This window comes from Galeopterus variegatus, unplaced genomic scaffold (assembly GCF_000696425.1).
Source record: "Galeopterus variegatus unplaced genomic scaffold, G_variegatus-3.0.2 Scaffold312, whole genome shotgun sequence".
Taxonomy (NCBI): domain Eukaryota; kingdom Metazoa; phylum Chordata; class Mammalia; order Dermoptera; family Cynocephalidae; genus Galeopterus; species Galeopterus variegatus.
Genome location: NW_007726423.1, coordinates 167,600 through 189,146, shown reverse-complemented (window position 1 = coordinate 189,146; position 21,547 = coordinate 167,600).

Below are 21,547 nucleotides of genomic sequence, written 5' to 3'. Positions count from 1 at the left end.
CGCGCTTCCCGGAGCCGGGTCTGCGGCCGCCGCCAGCCACGCTGCGCCGGCGGCCTCGGGGGGCGGGGTGGGGACGGGCGCGCGCGGGTGGTTGCAGGCACACCCCTCGAGCGCGCAGCCCTGGGGAAGTGGCAACCCTGGACCAGGTGGCCAAGGGAACAGGGTCGGGATCTCTCGGAGCCTGCGACCTTTTTACTTCCCCGGACCCAGTATACTCGTGCGGGCGCACACACTCACCCACACACCCACACACTCACCGTTACCCCCAAATCTCCAAGGAGCTCCAGGAAGGAAACCTAATAGTCTCAGAATTTATCATTTATTCCTAAGGTTACCCGATCTTTCATGATAGGAAGTGGGAGAGGAGGAGGAGAAAAGGGGATTCGAGGTGCAGAATCCACCCCCTTAAGAGAATTTTTAGGTCTTTGGTATTTCTATCGTTCAGAAAAGTTTTGCTACCCGGTTTAGAAATTTTTTCCCTGCTGGTGTCACAGATCTTTACAGATTTCAGTGTAAGGCCTTAGGGTGAGTCTAGAAGGATTAGTAAGTAATCAACTCGTTGGTGTCTCCATCAAGAGGAAAAGAAAGGTGGAGGAGAGAAGTGGGTGGGAGTGGAGAGCTGGAGACTTCTTAAATTTGAAACTTGCTTAGTAGGTGGCTGGCATCATTAATTAGATCCGAGGAGTGTGCGGTCAGGGATCTGTGGGACATTGGAGCACCCCTGGGGGAGTATGGGTGGCTGAGCCAAGGCATAATGGGTAATGGATCCTCTGCCTGTTGCAGACCACTTGTCAAGGTGTACCCATTCTTCTAGCTCCCGAGATGACTCATTTTCCGCGTTAAGATGTCTTTCCATTGTTTGAGAGATGGTCCATGCCCCCTGAGAATATGATCTCTCACTGTGCACAAGGCCTGACACTGGGAGGGTGTGTGAGAAAAGACACTCTGGTAGGCACTGGCGTCTGGGGTCTGGTGGGACAGAGTAGCAACACTGCAACTGCTTCAAAAAAACACTCTCTGAATGTGCATTTTGATGTTCATCTTTGCAGACTTTTTCTTGGTTCTGTTTCTTGTCACACAAGCAACTGCTGCTCACGTCTTAACTGTAGTTGCAGCTTTGTTTTACCCGAGGGAGGGAATTCAAGAATTAATTAGCTAAGTTTTGTAAAGTAAATGTAGTTTCGTGAACAGTTGTGAAACCATGTGTCATATGGTAGCCCTAAATGAGGCAAGTATTTCAGTTCCATGGAAATTGGTTTCTGCCCTTAGAAAATGCCAAATCACTTACAAGTCCCAGCCTCTGACTTTTTTTTATATTTTATTTAAGGGCAGGCTATGGCAGTAATGAAGCAGGGTCTTTTCCCTATACAACAATACCTAAAAAGTACCAGGATCCATGGCATGAAGGCTTATTCTGTGAGGGGGCATAGTGGAGGTGAAGCATGTAGGACTGAAGAGGCCACTTTCTGCAGGATTTTTCAAGGTCACCCTTCACACACAAGAATCTGGCAGAGAACAGCTCACATCTCTTCTCTCCTACTCCTAGTCTTTGAATGGATATGTGATTCTAAATGTATTTTAGTATAGCTGGCCAAGTGACGGCAACTTGCTTGTAAAAAGAGAGTGAATAAGAAAGACTGCATTACACTAAATTTGTACATAGCCTGAAAAACGTAGCAAATGGAGATATAACAAATTTTTAAATAGCCATATACACTGACAATCAGTGCTTTTTGGTGTGTCCCTCAGTGGAGAGAAATGTGGGAAAGAAGTAAGATGATCATAGTTACTTTTGCAAAGGGAGTAGTGACCTTGTTGGGAAGGGCTATGTGAGATAAATATAATACTTAAAAGCCAGGCTGATGGTTTGGAAGAGAGGAAAGAAAAGGGATAATGAACACTAAATACATTCTTGCCACGAGATGGGTAGCCTATCATTCCCAATGATGAAATTCTAAGGGTAGGTATATAAAGGGCTTATGGTCCTTTACCCTTTGTTTATTTGGGAATGCATTCCTGCAAGCTCTAGCAAATCAAGATGATTACTGCATGTCTGGTGTTTCCAGATAGAATCTTTTCTGATCACACTTTGGCAGAGTGTGCTAGGTTCCGAGATATGGCAGTGAATAAGACAGACATGATCCCTGCTATTAAGGAACTTATATTCTTCTGGAGAGTGTGTGTAAGTGCAGGTGGACAACAGACAATAAAAATGCATAAATAACATCAGATAGTGATAAACAAAGGGCAGATAAACAATAAAAGATAACAAAAAAGACATAAGCAAGAAAATATCAGACAGTGACAAATGTAATGATGAAAATCAGAGTTAACTCTTGATCTGAAGCAAGGGGTAGAGGGTTCGGATCTGTTCCATGGAAGCGGCAGAGGAAGCGGAAGTAGGGATAACCATTTGATGATGACTAGGACTTCCAAAGGGCCAGACATCTTTGCGGAGGAGGCTCTTGGTGGAAATGTTTCCCTGGGTCATCTCTGAGTGGGTTCACTGCTGACACACAGGCTACACCTCAGCAAAGGGCCAAGCTTTCTCTGTCTCTATTTCAAGTGTCTATGAGAGGGACCACTTGCTCCATCCACACAAAAAAGGCTGAAGGGCTCTATACCCAGGACAGCGCTCCCCAAATCCTAGAGAGATGGCTGGAGCCTAGGCTTATATCCTCATCCACTTCTAACAGACATTTACACCATTATCATCTAACTGGGAACAGTTTAGAAAATTTTGTATTTTAGAAAATACAATTTTTTTCTCATGTTGCAGTTCCTTGCTACAGGAGGGGAGCCTAATGGCATCAACCATGGGCACTGGTCTGGTTGATAATAATGATGCAATGACAAATTTGGCCATAATACAAAAAAAAAAATTTATTGAGTGCTTGTTATGAGTCAGGAATTGTGCTAAATACTTTACATAAAGCATATTATATATTTATACATATGTCATATTTAATTTTTAAAATGACCTGTGAGATATGTATCATTCTTATTTTGGAAGTGAGATAACAGACTCAGAGAGCTTAATTTTAAGGTTATACTAATAATAAGTGTCAGTTTAACTGCAGAACCGTGTCATTTAATCCTCATATATCATCACTCCTTACAACATCATCATTATAATGCCTTTCAAGTTTACAAAGGCCTGCAACAGTTTTACCTTTCTACCTGTCAGTGTTTTCTAAGAGTCCTTCCTTATTTTCTTCTTTCTTTTCTTTTTTCCCCAGCAGATAGTATTTTTGTATTTGGGGGGAAATGTGTTATTTAAAACACAAGCAACATAACAAAACACGTGTAGTGACAAGTTTGTCTCAGTGGATTTCCCAAATGTTCAAAGTCGTTTTCTTTTTCTTTTTTTTTTTTTCCTTTTTGTCTTTTTTACTGACTGGCAACGGGATCGCAACCCTCAGTGTTGTGCCTGCACCACGCTCAGCCAGTGAGCAGGAACCAGTCTCCACATGGCATCCGAACCCTCGGCGGGAGCACCACTGCAGTCCCAAGTGGTGCACTTTCCAGTGCGCCACCGGGCCAGCCCCAAAGTCGTTTTCTGTTTGAAAGTTCCTGCTCGCTTCAAGAGGTTGTACAGAAAACACAACGTTCCTATATACTGAACTCTTGAGTGTTGAATTTCTCTCATGCAGCACAGAAAACAATCTCTCTCTCATAATTATACTATTTCCCTCACTAATTGATAGCCTACTGGGCCATTTGTATCTGTGGGAAAATTGGAAATACTTTGTTTGCCTAGAAGAATACTAAATATGTATGATCTTCCTTCAATACCTTTGTATATAATGTCCTGATAAGTATACCCCTTGTTTACAAGTATTCTTTTTAGAAGGTCTTTCTGAGGCTTTTACTTTTTTTGGTAAATGTGGAATGTACACACCAGTCTGGAATCTGGGATAAATGAAGGCTGAAATAATGGTGTGTAGCATGATTCTTCAGCCAAAGAGAAATTTCTCTATACTCTATTTCTTTACCTTACACTGGCCAAGTAGCTCAGCCGGACGTTTAGATTCTGGATCTCAAAGACCACCAAGAATTCCTGGATTAGAGATAAGAGACTGAAAATTATCTCACAGTATCTGAAAGGATTAGGAAAATGTCCAAGTTAAATAATTTCTAGACAAAAAAATAGCTCTGATTTGGAAAATCCTATCTTTATTCATTAATTAATGCATTCGCTGATCAAATATTTATAAAATAACCTTCAATGTTCCAGACCCGCTCAGCCGGACGTTTAGATTCTGGATCTCAAAGACCACCAAGAATTCCTGGATTAGAGATAAAAGACTGAAAATTATCTCACAGTATCTGAAAGGATTAGGAAAATGTCCAAGTTAAATAATTTCTAGACAAAAAAAATAGCTCTGATTTGGAAAATCCTATCTTTATTCATTAATTAATGCATTAGCTGATCAAATATTTATAAAATAACCTTCAATGTTCCAGACCCATGTTTGGAGCTGGGAATACAGAGAATAAGACTCAAGGGGTTCCTAGAGAGAAATGGATTTACAATAATGAAGTACAGATAAATTTTAAAATATATTTCAGTGATATGATAGAATTAGATATGTGGAGGAGGGTTGTTAAGATGGAGACACAAAGGTACATGACTCACATAAACATGTAAATGATTTTAAAAAATCGCTTAACAGAAAGCTTTAAAAATAGAGTTTCTTTCCATTTTTTCAACACCCTCCAAAAACTGTTTGTATTTTAGCTGCTTTCCCTTCCAGCTTTCCTCTAGATATATAGCTTTTCATAAACGTTGTTTATCTGTAATTACACTCATTTCCATGCTCTATATAGCTGTCTTTTCAGATAGCTTTGTGAGAGTTCATTGAGAAGCTCTGACATAAAACTTAGCCATTTTCTCCTATGGTTACACATTTATGGTTGCTTCTACTATTATGCTACTATAAGCTATTCTGATATGAAGAAGTCTGTGCATATTATTTTCACATTTTAAATTATGCCTTGGAGAAAATTTCCAAAAGTGAGATTGCTGTTTAAAGTGGAAAATGCATTTTGTGGTTCTTGATTTATTTGTCAAGTTTCCTGAAGGGTCTTATCCTTTTACAGTTCCAGAAGCAGTATTTTGAACAGAGGAGAGTTCCAGTTTTACTACACTCTCACTAATGAGGAATTATATTATTTTAAATTTTACCTTAATAGATGAAAATTGCACATTAAAAAATTCCATCATAACTTAATTCACATCTTCCTTGCTAAGTTCTACTTTCTATCATTTTCCTTCCGTATTTTTTCATAATACCTTTTTCCTCCATTATTCATCCTTTTGCTGCTCTCCCATGATCATGCTTTTGTTTATATCCTATTATAGTATTTATTATATTCTTCTTTATAGAACAGTTATTTGCAAAACTTTGTCCTTTCGTAGACTGTCAGCACCTTTTGGGAAGGATTTATCTTTTCATCTGCTACAGTGCCCAGTGCCGTGTCTCACACATTGTGGGGCTTAATGAAGAAAGAACTTCATCACATGTTTCATTTAATTCACACAACAATAACTTGAAGTAGGCATTATTTTCCACTTTTGTATAAAAATAAAATGAATCCAAGTCTTCAATCACAAAAATAGAGTGATTAGACCAGAAACACAAAAATCAATTCCATGTAGGTTTCAGATCTAAATGTAAATGTTAAAACCATAAAGGTTTTATAAGAAAACAGAAGAGAACATGTTTATGACCAAGTAGATAAAGATTTCTTAAATAGGATATTAAAGGTATTAATAATGAAATAATAAGTGATAAATTGTACTATAGTATAAGAACTTCTGTTCCTCAAAAGACACAATTAAGAGAATGAAAAGGTACCCTATTAAGTGGGAGAAAATATTTTCAATACATATATCCAATAAAGAACTCAAATATATAAAGAACTTCTACAAATCAATAAGAAAAAGGCAATCCAAAAGAAAAATGGACAGAAGACTTAAGCAGACACTTCAGGAAAGATGATACAAAAATCTAAATTCAAATGGCCAATAAATATGTAAAAGGTAAAACTTTATTAGTCATAAGAAAAATGCAAACTAATATAACAAGGTGATAACTACTATATACATACCAGAATGGTTAAATTGAAAAAAGACAGTAAATACTAATGTTAGTGAGACTGTGGATCAGTCAGAACATACACCGCTGGAGAGATGTAAACTTGTACAACCACTTTGGAAAACTGTTAGTAAATAACTGTTAAAGCTGAACATATATATATGTGTATTTACCAAAAGATATGTGCTAGAACTTTCATAGAAGCTCTATTTGAAATAACCTCAAACCAGAAACTACCCCAGTGTTCACCAATAGTAGAATATATAAATACATTGTTTTCACAAAATGGAATACAATAATCAATGAGAATCAAGTTTGCAACTATATGTAACAATATGGATGAATTTCACAAGTATAACATTAAGCAAGCAGCAGACAGAAAGGATATACACTCTATGATTCCATTTATATAAAGTACAAAAACAGACAAAAGTAAACTATGATGTTAGAAATTAATACAGTGATTACCCACAGGGGAGCAAAGTAACACAGAGGAAACTCAAGGAGGGTTTGGGGGATACTGTTCATGTTCTGGTACTTGATTTGGTGCAAATTACATAGGTATACTCATTTTCTGAAAACTTATTCAGCTATACAAATAGGACATGTACTTTCTGTATGCATACTATAATAAAGAGTTACAAATTAAAAAGTAAAAGGTGGTTGCTGTGGATTAATGTCCCTCCAAAATTTAGTCCTCACTGTAACAGTGTAAAGAGGATGGGAAATCCTATTACGGTAATTGAAAGGTAGGGCCTTGAAGAGGTGATTGGACTCTAGGATCATGCCATAGTTAATAGATTAGCAATGGTGGTCAGGGGTGTGGTTCTGAGGGCTTTAAAAGAAGAGCACATGAGAGTCTGTCTCTTTCTCTGCTCGACCGTATTCACCATGTGATACCCCGAGTTGCCGTAGTCACCACCAGGACAAGACCTTCACCAGACGTGTTTCCTGGACTTTGCACTGTAAGCAATAAATTTTGTTTTCTTATGAATCACCCAGTTCCAGGTATTGTGTTATAAGCAACAGAAACTGACTAATACAGTGGTGAGGTATGGGATTCATATCCAAGTCCATCTCACTTTTAAATTCCATGCTTTCCTAACTGTTCTGTGCTATTTTATCACTTAATAAACAGATCTCAAAATGAATTTGCAATCTATGGTCCCTTGCTTGTGCCTTTTTTTATTGCACTTAGAGTCATATTGCTGCATAAACATTTTGTTGTAGGTAGGTAATAATATGTTTACAGCTTAATCTCTCTCAGTGGTACTGAGCTCCTCACAGGCAGGGATCATGTCCTAGAAATCTTTATATTCCTAGTGCTTTGGACAATGCCTGGCTTAAAATAGGTACACATGAATGCATGAGTGAAATACCTATATCTATAAAATGCTTAGGACTCAGCCAAAAAAGTTTAGAAGGTAGTCTAACAGCAAAAAGTAAGCTTTCTATTATTGTTAAAAACAAATATATAGAAGCCTTTTAAAATTACACCATGATGACTTGAAAGAGTTAATGCCATTTATAGGGATTCCTGATATATCAAATGGGAGTATCTTTAGATGCTGAGAATATCCAGCTTAAGCAATGTCTTCATAATGTCCAGAACTATGATGGTTTATACATACACAATTAAGCTACGCAAATCACAATGAAAATAGTATTTTTTGATAATTCATTCAGTCAATAGATATTTCCTGAGCACCTCTTATGTGCCAGGCATCACTGGCACTGTTGTGCTGCCAGGCACATAGGTGAATAAAACACATGCCTGGAGTACATATCTAGGAGGGGGAGATAGTCAACAACAGGTATTATAAATAATATGTTACATGGTTGTTAGAAGGTGATAAATGCCATGGGAAAAGAGAAAGTAAAGGACAGTAAGGAGGACCAGATGAGTGGTTACAATTTTAAATAGGGTGGTCAGGAAGGCCTCATTGAGAAGGAGACATTCCAGCAAAGATTTGAAAAGATGAAGGAGCAGGGAGTTCAAATGTCCTTTGGCATGTTCTGGCAACAGCAAGGAGGCCAGTGTGGCAGGAGCAGAGTGAGGCAGGTGAGCAGAGAAGAATGGGGCCAAATCACTCAGCACCTTGTAAACTGTTGTTCATTCTTGGACTTCTACTCTGAATTAAACATGAAATTAGTGAAGGGTTTTGAGCCAAGACTAATGTGATCTGACTGGCATTTTTGAAAGATCATCTGTCTGCTGGTTTAGGAATCAGTAACAGAGCAAAGGCAGGAGCTGGGAGAACAGCTGGGAGGCTACTATGACTCAGGTGAGAGATGACAAAGGCATGGACTAGGATGTGGGTGGCAGAGGCAAGAGAACTGGTTAGAATCTAAATATATTTTGAAGATAAAACAAACAGGATTTCTTGACAGATTGGATGTGGTGTGTGAGAGAAAGAGAAAACCTCTGTGGAGTATAGTATAAAGCAAATGTACTTCACAGGGCCTGGTTTTCCAAAGCCTTGCAGTTTCAAATATTGACCTTACAAAAAACAGGAAATTTTCCCCAGGGTACTGAGTCTCTGTTGTAAGATAAAGAGTTGTAACACAGCAAGGTTTCTGGCTCAAAGACAGATAGGTTACTGATTGATATATAAAGATACTGGGAAATTGTTGTAAGAAGAAAATGTTTGCTAAGATCAAGCGTTTGTTGGTGGATCACTTAATTGCCTAATGGAATGTCATCTGACTTGTTTTTACTGAATGTTACCAGCTTCTATTGTTAAACTTGTTAAAACTTTAAGCACACCTATGTCTCTTCCTATAACTTCCTGGGCTGGAGAATAAACGCAGGAAGAGAACCCCAATTAGGGGTTAATTTCCCAAATGAAAAGAATGCCTTTCTCTTGAGGGTTCCGGGAAATTAACCACTTCAGGGCTTTTCACTGCTCAGAAGAGATGGGCTTTGAGTAATCCTTTGCAGTTCCATCACCCAGGGGAAGAGGGGTGACAAATCTGTGGGGGGCAAAGCAACAAACCTCAAGGATGACTTCATGGTTTTTGGCCTGAAGACAGCATGGAGACTATTAATTAATTGGCCTCAAGCAGCTTACTAACCCACAGAAGTAGATACATAGTAATGAACTCTGTGCAACCCAGAGGAGCAACAAGGACAGCTTCTCTGAAGGGGGCCTGGCACATAGTAAGTTCTCACTACTGCTTACTGACCATATGTCTCCGTTTTCACCCACAACCCTTGGCTTATAGCAGCTCCAAAGTTAACCTATGTGTTAGGTTGAGCTACATGTGGCACAACCTCTTGAGAGGAATTTCCACTTGCTTCAGTGCATACTTGCTACTTAATGTTTTAGAATTTCAATGTCCATTCTTCAGCATAAATATTTTACCTACCAGTGGGAAATCTGCAGTAGCGTCAAATGTAGTCTTCATCAGTCAGCCAGTCAACCTAACTTGTCTACGATAGATATAAATGAGGAAACAACTTTAATTCCAAGGAGCTTCTAAATTTCAAAGCTGCACGTAAAATAGAGTGAGAAGCGTTTTCGTTTTGATTTAAATAAATATTCTGACATGTACTTAGAAGTAAAAGCCTTTTTGAGTCCTATTTAAACCCCAGAGCAAAACAAACATATGAGATGAATTTATTTTTTAAAATTTGTTTTCATAGAATGCAAATAACACATTTAAGTTTTTGTTATTCTTTTGATCTTTATTGACAAATAGCAATTCTGTGAGCCTAGGGGCCTAAACTTCCTTAATCACACATCTCTGTCAGAACCAGCATGCCCTTTGTGTGGTTACGTTGCTTATTTTTGTGTCTTTATTATATGTCTCATGAACAATGTATTAGTAATTCATACATTATCAGCCTAGGATGAGTAAGATAGTGTATAATCTTTCCATCCAAGAAATAAAATGTGTCATTTCTCAACAGTCACAAGGCAGTCATGTTGGTGTGCTAGAAGTTTTTAAAATTTACCAGAATTTACCATCTGCTGCTGTTTTTATCTAGTCTGTTTAACCACGTATTTTCTAATCATTCTCCTACAATACAACTAATTAACTTTTATACTGTTTTTCTAACTAGATGAAATCATAAAACTAAAGATCTAGTGGAGATACATGAGCAGTGATTAAAGAGGCCAAATAAATCAACATTTTAGATTTTGCAAAGGAAAACTAATACTAAAGCACTTCTCCAATCTTGTCACCCTCTTTTGCAAAAATTTGAGTAGCTATCATTTCATTGTCTTCACTGTCCAATATGGTACTCACTAGCCACATGTGACTATTTGCATTTAAACACATTACATTTAAATACAATTAAAACTTTTGTTTCTCAGTTGAACTAGCCACATTTCTTCTTTTATTTTTTGTGTTCTTTTTCTTTTTTTTAATTAAAAATATTTTAACATTTATTTGTACATATTTGTGGGGTTCAGTGTGTTGTTTCAATGCATGCACAATGATGATTCATTTACGGTAGGAAGCATAGTTTTGTACCCATTAGTCCACCACTTTTCCTCCTTCTCCCTTCCCCCTGCCCAATCTCCTGTAACCATTATTCTATTCTCTACTTCTATAAGAAGCACTTTTTCTTTTCTCTCTTTTTTTTTGAGATTCCACATATGAATGATATCACACAGTATTTGTCTTTTTGTGCCTGACTTACTTCACTTAACATGATGGTTTCCAGTTCCATCCATGTAGCTGCAAATTATAGGATATCACTTTTTTTTTAATAGTAGAGTAGTATTCCATTCTATGTATATACCACAGTTTCTTTTATCCATTCATCCACTGATGGACATTTAGGTTGATTCCATCTCTTAGCTATTATGAATAATGCTGAGATGAACATAGGAGTACGGGTGTCTTTTTGTATATTGATTTCATTTCCTTTGGGTATATACCCAATAGTGAGATGGCTGGGTCATAGGGTAGATCTATTTTTAGTTCTCTGAGGAACCTCTATACTGTTTGCCACAGTGGCTGTATCAATTTACACTAGCAATATTTCAAGTGCTCAATAGCCACATACCTGTAGTGGCTACCATATTGGATAGTACATGTATTAGCCTGTTTCTGTTGCTTACAACAAATATATGCAACTGGGTAATTTACAAGAGAAAAAATTTATTGCTTATAGTTTCAGAGCCTGGGATATCCAAAGTCCAGGGAACACATCTGGAGAGGGTCTTTGGTGGTGGTTTTACAGCAATGGAGGAGTCTCACATGGCAGAAAATGGTGGAGCAGATAGAAAAAGAGAGACTAACCTCATCATTCATTCCCTTTTTAAAGCCCTCAGAACCACGCCCATGATCCCATTTTTAATCCATTCATTATGGCATAGTCCTGAAATCTAATCACCTTTTCAATATCCCACCTTTCAATTACCACGGTAAGATTTCCCACACTCTTAATACTGTCACAGTGGAGGCCAAGTTTTGGGAGGATGTCAATCCAAGGCATTCCATCCCTGACCCCCCAAAACTCATTACCTTTTCACATACAAATACATTTATCCCATCCCCAATGTCTTAACTTGTTTAAACTTAAAAGTTCAAATTCAAAGTCCCATCTGTGAATTCAAAACAAGTTATCTACTTCCATGATCCATTGGTCGGACAAGGATAGGGTATATATTCCCATTCAAAAAGGGAGGGATAGGCCAAAAGAAAGAGGAGACAGGTCCCAAACAAGTCCAAAACCCAACAGGGCAGGCATTAAATCTTACAGCTGGCCAATCATGTAACTTGATTCCATGTTTGATGTCTTCTGCACACTAGTGCAGGGCTTGGGTTCCCACATCCTTGGGCAGCTCTGCTTCTGTGGCTTTCCTAGTCTGAGGCCATGCTTCAGCTCTTGCAGGTTGGTGTTGCAAGTTCATAGTAAGGTTGATCTTTGCCCCACTTTCCAAAATCTCCTTCTCACTTACATCTGAGATCTCTTTGGAATGCTTCAGCTCTTGCAGGTTGGTGTTGCAAGTTCATAGTAAGGTTGATCTTTGCCCCACTTTACAAAATCTCCTTCTCACTTACATCTGAGATCTCTTTAGAGTGGCTTTTACTGTCCATATTTCTATCAGCATTCTGCTCACCATCATTTATTCAGTTTCTAAGAAGTTCTAAACATTCCCTGGCTTTCTGTCCTCTAAACTCCCACCATTAGCTAGGTTTTTTTCTAGCCTGTTCCTCCAAATTCCTCCAGCCTCTCCTCAATACCCTATTCCAAAGCCGCCTCCACATTTTCAAGTATTTGTTATAAGCATCACCCCATTCCTGGCACCAATTTTCTGTATTAGTCCATGGTTGTTGCTTACAACAAAATATATGGAACTGGGTAATTTACAAGAGAAAAAAATTTACTGCTTACACTTTCAGAGCCTGGGAAATCCCAAGTCCAGGGAACACATCTGGAGAGGATCTTTGGTGGTGGCTTTACAGCTATGCAGGGGTCTCACATGGCAGAAAATGATGGAGCAGAAAGAAAAAGAGAGACTAACATCCTCATTCACTCTCTTTTTAAAGTCCTCAGAACCATGCCCATGACCATCATTTTTAATCTATTCATTATGGCATAGTCCTGCAATCTAATCACCTCTTCAATGTCCCACCTTTCAACTACTTTAGTAGGATTTTCCACCCTCTTAACACTAACATAGTGTGGGTCAGGTTTTGGGGGGGATGCTCAGTCCAAGGCAGTACAGAAAGTTCTATTGGAACTGGTACAGAGAATAAATTGCAGATGTCTTAGCATGGAGCTCCAGGCCCTTCACAATACCATTTCAGTTTACCTCACTAGGTATATCTTTCATTATACTGTTCACACATAACCCATGAATTCTGCAGTTTTTTGTTTCTGAGCCCATACTTATTTGATTTCCTTGATTTATATAGTTTCCTGTTGTCCACCTGGTAAAATATTCTCATACCTTCAAGGAACCACTTAAAGACAACCTTCTTTATAAAAGCCATCTTTATTTAGCCCTAATGGATTTAAGTAATTTCTTCCTTTGTCCTCTCTAGAATGTTACTCCAACCTCTATCCTGCCTTATACCTTATTTGTGTATCTTTGTTTCTGTTATCTACCCAAGCTGCCAAAATGTGTCTTCATGGCTGTATCCCTATGTAGTTTATCATAGTATCATGCACATAATAAACATTCTAAATTTAAATTTGAGTAATTATGTAATATACTAATTCTAAATTATAAATTTGAGTAATTTATAATTAAGTTAAATATTACTTCTGTTTTGTGAACATTTGCAGCCCCATTGCTTGATGTGCTTTGGATTTGTTCATTTATTTGACCCTCTCTTTTCTAGAATTATCATTTTCAAACTTCATCAACATTGACTAACCGTAGAGTTAAATAAGGTTAGGGAGGGAGGAATAATGAATGAGGGAGGAGTTAAATAAGGGAAGGGGAAGAATAATTGCATCAAGTTGTAGACACGAGTTTTTTTCATGACTGTAATTTGGTGCTTGAGCATTTGAATTGCCTTCACTATTATCTCTCATGCCTGTACCTAGCAAACAGGATGCAGTTTAAATCAAATAGAGACTGTCTACTAATCCCTGATAATTGGTGCTAGGTGCTAGGTGTCCTTCCCATCCAGCTGTCCCTGGTTAATGGTTTTGCAGCATCACAGTCAGCAGGGCAGAAAACATGTTATGACCTTGTTCATGCCTTTCTAAAAAAACTGTTGCCCATTGCTGTAATTCCATTATTTAGAGCAAAACAAACCTTCTCATCAGTTAATCTATTTTCAAATTACTCCAAATATATTCCCGGAGGCCATCATTCCTCTCATCTTTAGAAAATACAGCACAAGACCATGGTATATTCCTTTAGAAGAAATTTCAAATTGTGTCCCTCTTGTCTTCCACAACGTTGTTATTTTTCAGAAATTGGCAAGTGAAGATTATTTCATGCTAATGAAATGTTGGAAGTCCCAATGTTGGAATTACCTTTATGAAAGAAAAGGAAGTTTTTATATATTTCTGTCATCCTGAGCATCTTCTTTTAGGTATTTCCTAACTTAGCCCTGGTGGCTTCTTTGGGACAATCATCCTGATATCTTTGGGCTTGATAGCTACCACTTAAGAAGACTGGATAGAGAAAGTATTTTTTTGCTCAGCCTGAAGTCAAAGTATTCATGAAATGCCCTTTTTAAAGTGAGGCAAATCATAACTAAAGCCAAAATGTTTCATTATTTTAGTTATTATTTTAGTTATACTAAGTTCCCATTTATATTGTCAGAGCTAGGGCTCAGACCCTCCAAACCCATTGTACAGAGTGGGTCACCAGACCCCTCACACACAGGTGCATGGTAGGTAATTGGGAAAGATTCCAGGAGCTGATGGCAGATGACATGAGCTTAGTTCTCAGCTTCCTCCATGGCAGCAGCTTACACGTCCAGTAGCTTACAGGTCCAGCAGTGGCAGTGGCCTTGCAGAGGGTCCCGGGGGCACTAGCAGCACCAGCCTCCAGCAGCAGTAGTGGCCTCCCCATGACCCCCCCCCCCCACGGGGGGGAGGGCATCCCAGGGCTGGGAGGCGCTGTGGATCAGAGCCACTCATCCTTATACTTAAAAGTCCATAACCCAGGACACCTGGGTGCACATGCGCAATTACACTGGATGATAACCAAGGAACACCTGAGCGCATATGCCTGTTTACATCAAATGCTCGGCAAGATTCTGAACATCTGAGGGGCCCTGACCATTTTTCCTATATTTTCCCAACACTCTTTAAATTTGTTTAAAACACCTTTCAACTCATTTATCTTCTGGCTACACCAATGACCTTTCAGCCAGCGGCTTCTTTACTTGGATTTCTTCACCCTTGGCTTCTCTCCTGTGCTATTGTTCTACCATGAAAATGGATGGCTGGATATGCATTCTTTCATTTAGCTAACGTTTATTAATCACATAGTTTATGTCAAGCACCATACTAGAATTTTAGGAAATAGAGACACAGTCAGTGTGGCAAAATGCTCGTGGTCTTTCCAAAGGAAAAGGTTACTAAACCAAAGATGACAATGTAACAAGGGACAATATAGCAGAGTAGGAAGAGTACAGGCCATGGAGTCATAATTTCCAGCCTTGTCTCTTTCTTACCTAGCTATTTAATGTCCGCAACTTATTAGCCAGTCTGAGCCTCAGTTTTCTCTTTTATAAAAATGAACATATTAATTAATCCCTAATTCAGTGAGTTATTGTGAGGGTTAATTGAACTAGTACTCATAAATGCAGAGTTGAAACTTAACCTAATTCTCAGGTCCAAATTCCAGTGCATTTCCTACTGAATTTCTTAGTCTCTCATTTTAGACCCTGATTCTAATTATCCACTGCTCTCTCTCCTGCACTGTAAGCTCAAATTAAACTGACTTGCTTCCTGTTGCTTGGGTATACTTGCATGATGGCCTTCTTGCCTTTGCTCAAGCTCTTCTTTCTGCCTGGGATACCTCCCCAATTCTGCAAGTCCAAATTCCTCCTGCTTCAAGGATCTTGAAATACAATCTTCATAAAGCTTNTAATGTCCGCAACTTATTAGCCAGTCTGAGCCTCAGTTTTCTCTTTTATAAAAATGAACATATTAATTAATCCCTAATTCAGTGAGTTATTGTGAGGGTTAATTGAACTAGTACTCATAAATGCAGAGTTGAAACTTAACCTAATTCTCAGGTCCAAATTCCAGTGCATTTCCTACTGAATTTCTTAGTCTCTCATTTTAGACCCTGATTCTAATTATCCACTGCTCTCTCTCCTGCACTGTAAGCTCAAATTAAACTGACTTGCTTCCTGTTGCTTGGGTATACTTGCATGATGGCCTTCTTGCCTTTGCTCAAGCTCTTCTTTCTGCCTGGGATACCTCCCCAATTCTGCAAGTCCAAATTCCTCCTGCTTCAAGGATCTTGAAATACAATCTTCATAAAGCTTTCCTTGGTCTCTACAACATGAAATAACTGCTTCCCATAAGATTCTGCAGTATTTTGTTCAATCTTTTTTTAAAAATTATGTTTTTATGAGACAAGGTACTCCCAGTACTAGAATGAGGATGATAATTAATATCTGTGCATTGAAAACATTATAACTCGATGACAATTTGTCATTTGAGATTGAGGAAGATGTGATGGCACAGCCCTGTCTGTGAAATGGAAAAGAAATTAATGGAGTGTAGAAAAGGGTTGGTTAATCACGTTTCCCCATATCCAACCCTTGCTACTTCTACTTTACTATATTTACTTTCTTCTCATCCTATTCAGGAAGCTGATTATGTATCTTAAAGTAAAGTAGAAATGGTGGTAAAGAGCCAGATGTAAAAACTGGTTGATATAAGTCCTTATGAGCAACTTTAAAGTGGGCATTTTTAAGCTGCAGTTGTTACCATGGTTCTTGATAAATGTGAGTTTGGTGGCTTATTTTTCTTTGAACCATCCCTCAAAAGTCTTGGATACTTGAAAAGATGTAAATTTCTAGAGCTTCAAAATGTTTTAATTATAGAAGAAAGAATGGATTTCACAGGCAATCTCATTTGCTTCATATATAATTAGATCACTCAACCAATAAATACGTTGAATCTTCATAAATAAGAAATATTTCCATGGTAGCAATTTGGTACCCTTTGCTGTCAAGTTGGCTTTCAAGGACTTTGAGAGTACATAATGAATTAAATTATTTATTACCAATGTAACTTCATTTCTGTGTGCAAATATTGGTAAAGTTCATTGATCTTTATTATATGCCTAGGCTCTCTGAGGAGGAAATATGATTTGATGGTGAACAATTACCACTTTATGACAGTCATCAACAACCAGACAGAGACCAAAATGTGCTGGGACCAAACCAGAGGACAGCCCTGGAGAGTTCTACACATCCACTGATACTGGCAATTGTACCTTCTTTTGCAGGAGTGGCCATCCTCTACACTTTCCCATTAATATGAATATGTATGAATTATGAGATAATATGACTGTACATACAAACATGTATAAATGGTTTCAATGAACTTTCTGAGAAACTCTACGTATTAGTCCCAACTCACAGATATACTTTCATACTCCACGCAATGAAGCAAATGAGCTTTCTGTTTCCTTTCTTACACTGTTTCTGCATTGGTCATTAATGGGAGTTTTAAAACACTGTTGATTTAGCACTTCTATTCATTCAGTTTCAAAATCTTGGTCATTTTATCTGCTTCTACCACCAAAAACAGATTATATAGCATAAATACCCTCTTTTGTTGTTGTAGAGATTGTCGCAGAATTTAAGTTTGTTACTTTCTAAGTTCTTTAGGATTTTTTTGTTTGTTAATAGCAAAATATTTTTGCATTGAATATCTCTGCTACATATTCCCCACATTCTCTAAGATTTGACATATCGTTTTAAAAATTTATCTGATCTCTTTATTTAACCAGCGTTCTAAATTATTTTATTCTGTACAGAAGTTCCATGTTATCCAGCTGACCTACGGATAACAGTCTGCTGATAGCCATTGCCAATTGCTAAATTTCTATATGAAGCATTTCATATTGAAACAATTGATCTGTGATAGCATGAGGGGACTGGAGATATAATTCTATAAACCTGTTTTCTATTTCGACTATATTCACAACAAGCAGCTGTATCTTTTGCACTTTCATCTCAGTCATGTAATGGAGTTTCTGATGTGGGCACCCTCCTGGAAGAGAGCACGTGGATATAATGGATGGGTACAACTTATGTCCCTGGGGAGAGTGTTCATCCTTCTTCTCTAGGGGCACTTAACACTTTCTCATGAGTGGTTAGGAGCACAGGCTCTGGTAATAATTTGTTGAGTGGCTAGTATGAGCTGACAGTACTTCCTTCTTCATGGCCTGTGGCTTCTCATGACTGGAGGTTTGAATGTGAGCAGGGAGGAGAAGGAATCTCATCCCTCTCCTGTGGTTCCCTCATGGATGGAAAAAACAATTCAACCTGACTATTGTGTAACCTCTCTACTATTCTAGGACCACAGAGTAACTTCGAAAGAATCCTAAGGAAACTGGGAAATCAATTCTACACATGACGACAGATCACATATGGAAAAGATTCCACCAGTGTCTTCATTGAACTAGGCAGGCTACCGCCTTAAATTAATCTGGAACCAATAAGTTCACAGCTGACTTATAATCATTTCCCTTCATGTGATTTGAACTGTGAGTCATCTGTTCTGCTGAAATTGTGGACACATTGGTGTATTTTTAACCTACTATGAGCCACTCTTCTACAATAAAACAGAACAGAAATGCAGTATGCAATTGTCTAAGGGGAAATGGTGTTCAAAGTCTTAAGAGGAGATCTACATCCCGGATTTTGCAGGGGGTGATGAAGGGCTCCAAAGCTGAGGCTCTCTTCCCCAGGGCTGCCTTCCCAACCTAGGAGCAGAAGAAATACAATTTCCTGGAGTGAAGCATTCCTCTGGTCTCCTGTAGCCCTTGGTTTCTGTGTCTGCCTCTCTTCTAGACTCTGTCTTATTCACTTTTATAGTCCCCAAACCAAGCGACGGTGTCTAAGTCACAGCAGAATCTGCACACATATTTGTTGAGTCCATCCACGCATACATTCATTCCTTTATTAAACAGATATTTATTAAGCACCTATTATGTTCAAGAGCCTCTGCTAGGCATTGGAGATGCAGCAGAGAACAAACAGAGTCCCTGCCCTGAAAAAGCTTAATTTAGTGTGTACGTATGTGTATGTCTTGCGGGTGGGGAAAGTCAGACGACACATTAATAATTACACACATAATTCCAACTATGGTATTTATAAGTGCTCTGAAGGACAAGGGAGTCCTGACCAAACTCTACTAATTAACTCACAATATAACACTGACCAAGCTATTTAACCCTCTGAGTCTCAGTTTTCTCATTTATAAAAAATGAGATTTGTATGAGCTGATGTCGAAAGTCCCTTTTAGGCCTGAACTTTATAATTCTGTGCTTTTTTCATGAAAAACTGTTTTGTACAAAAGCATCTGATTAAAATTATCCATCAAATAATAACACCAGTAACAATCATCAGAAGGCAGTTATTTTATATATGTTAAAACTCTCAGTGACCGTAATGGGAACCTTACCACAAAGAGATAAATAAAAAACAGAATCTGCTAAACAAACAACAAAATCAAAAACACAGTTACATTATGAATTAGAGTAAAAAGAATGAAATACCTTGAATCTTAAATATCCTGGCATCATTTTGGATGTTTGGATGATTAACAGGTCAGTGTAAAGTATTAACCGAGAGCTTTTCTAGCTCCAGAAAGTTACAAATAGTGCAGGGGTCACAAGAGATAGCATCTTATTGAGAACAAAATTACTAAATTCTTCAACACTGAGTTTTATAAACTTTTCATGGTAAGAGACTTCTGGTTTGTTCCCAGGTGAAAAGGGCCAAACTGAACTGCTGACCTTTACCAGCGAGGAATATAAGGAGGGGTGGGAGACAGCGCGAGTGGAGTGTTTTAGGAATTACTCCACCTCTCCCACAGTGGAAGGACGGAGGCGCTCACATACTTCTCTTCCCTGTAGCTGAGGGAAGGGAGCCCAAGGGATTCCCTCCCAAATTTTGCGGAATAGTATGTAGAAAAACTGACATCCCAAATCCTGGTGGTGTCTGCTGACCCATGGCTTGCTGCCCAGCCCTGGGGCTATAAGAGTGAGGGAAAGAACCCTGGGAAGAGATGACATGACTGTAGTGAGCCAGATGGTCTGGGAGAAGAACTTTCCCTCCAAGTTCACTACTGTCAAGAGATACAGCAGATTCTTGTAAGCAGATCAACCTCACCTGTGCCACAGGGAGTCCATGAGATGGGGGGAGCACAGGCTTGCGGGGCTGCTGCAGCAGGAGGTAAAGAGGCACTCACATAAGAGAGAAGTTGTGTGATGCTAATAGAGTCCTCCAACTGAGCAGGCCCAGCCTTATGCGGTACCAACAGTGACTGAGGAGAGTGGGGTTCTGAGTACTTCATCAGTGGGGTTTGTTGGGTCCCCCACTCACCTCATACTGAGACAATAGATCAGAAGCCAGATCAATGGTGATAACCACAGAAGGGGGACAACTCTGCCATGATCCGGGTGGAAGTATTCATAAATGGGAACAGTGGTTACATCCAAGAAAGATGAAATCAATCAAGTAACCCTGGGCAGTCAGGGAAGGAAACATTTCTACCTTTCCCTTACCTGAGATAAGGCTGAGTTAGGGAGAATGACTGGCCCCTGACCAAGCCAGTAGGTTCCAGATCATGAATTATACCAGTAGCAGATTTTGGGTTCTAGTGGCTGTAGCTCAAGCAGCAGCTAAACCAGGGGCATCACCCCAAAGACCAGAGGAAGCAGATGACCTGGTCTCTGAGGACCCCAACTCTTCCCTGTTATCTCATCACCTAGGCCACACTTGTCCCTCATCACATGAAGACCATTTTAGGGAGAGAAGCAGGGGAAGGCTGTCTGAGAGATCGTATATTTATCTAAGAGTCTAAATACTACCCAAATGTGTATTTAAATGATTGTGTGACACTAAGCTTTAGGACATATTGGACTAGGGGTTAATTTTGTTGTTACTTAGAAGTGAATGAGAGACTCAGGGAAAATCTAGAATAGTTGTAACAAAATTAAATATTTACATTTACTTTGTATACCTCAGTTTTCGAGTCTAGATTTCTGACTCCCTATACATTATTATTAAGTTCAAAAAATAATTGGATCATAAAAAGTCTGAAAAATTAGGTTCTCTTTTAAGAAGTAATGTTTTGTAGAAGTAATGTGATGCCCCAAACCATCTATGACAGAACCTATTTTGATATGAAATAGAGCAGTTTCATTTCCCAGTTCTGTTAGTTAGGTGTGTGGCCTTGGGCACATTGCTTAATATCTCTGCCTCAATTGCTTCATCTTTAGAGAAGATAAAATAATAGCTACCATGTTGGATTATTATAAGGATTAAAAATAATGTACATGGAGTTCAAGTACAGTCCCTGGCACATAAACAATGCTAAAAATTGGCAATTACCATTAGTATTATTGCTACACGCTGTGGCCTAATATATCTCTTAGCCACAGTCAATTCTGCTACTATATGTTGTAGACAGCCTGTGATTATCAAAAACCACACTGGGGGTTAAATTCTATTTGTTGTTGAAATCACTTTGCAGAGTCTTTTAAGCTAAAATATATTTCCTCAATGAATCATAGGAAAAGAAATAAGACTAAAATGTGAAAATTAACTTTAGAAATCAATGAAATTCTTGAGACTTGTTTTTTAGACAAAGGAAATGGGGAGTCGAGAAATTTTTATTTAATCCTCAAAGGTAGCCAATTAGGTTATGTTTGGCTCCCAGTTCCTCCTTTTCCAAACTAGTAGGAATATTTTGTCCTGAAACATCAAAAAATTACTTTAATTCCCCTTAAAGAGCTAAATAGGTACCTGTCTATATGGAA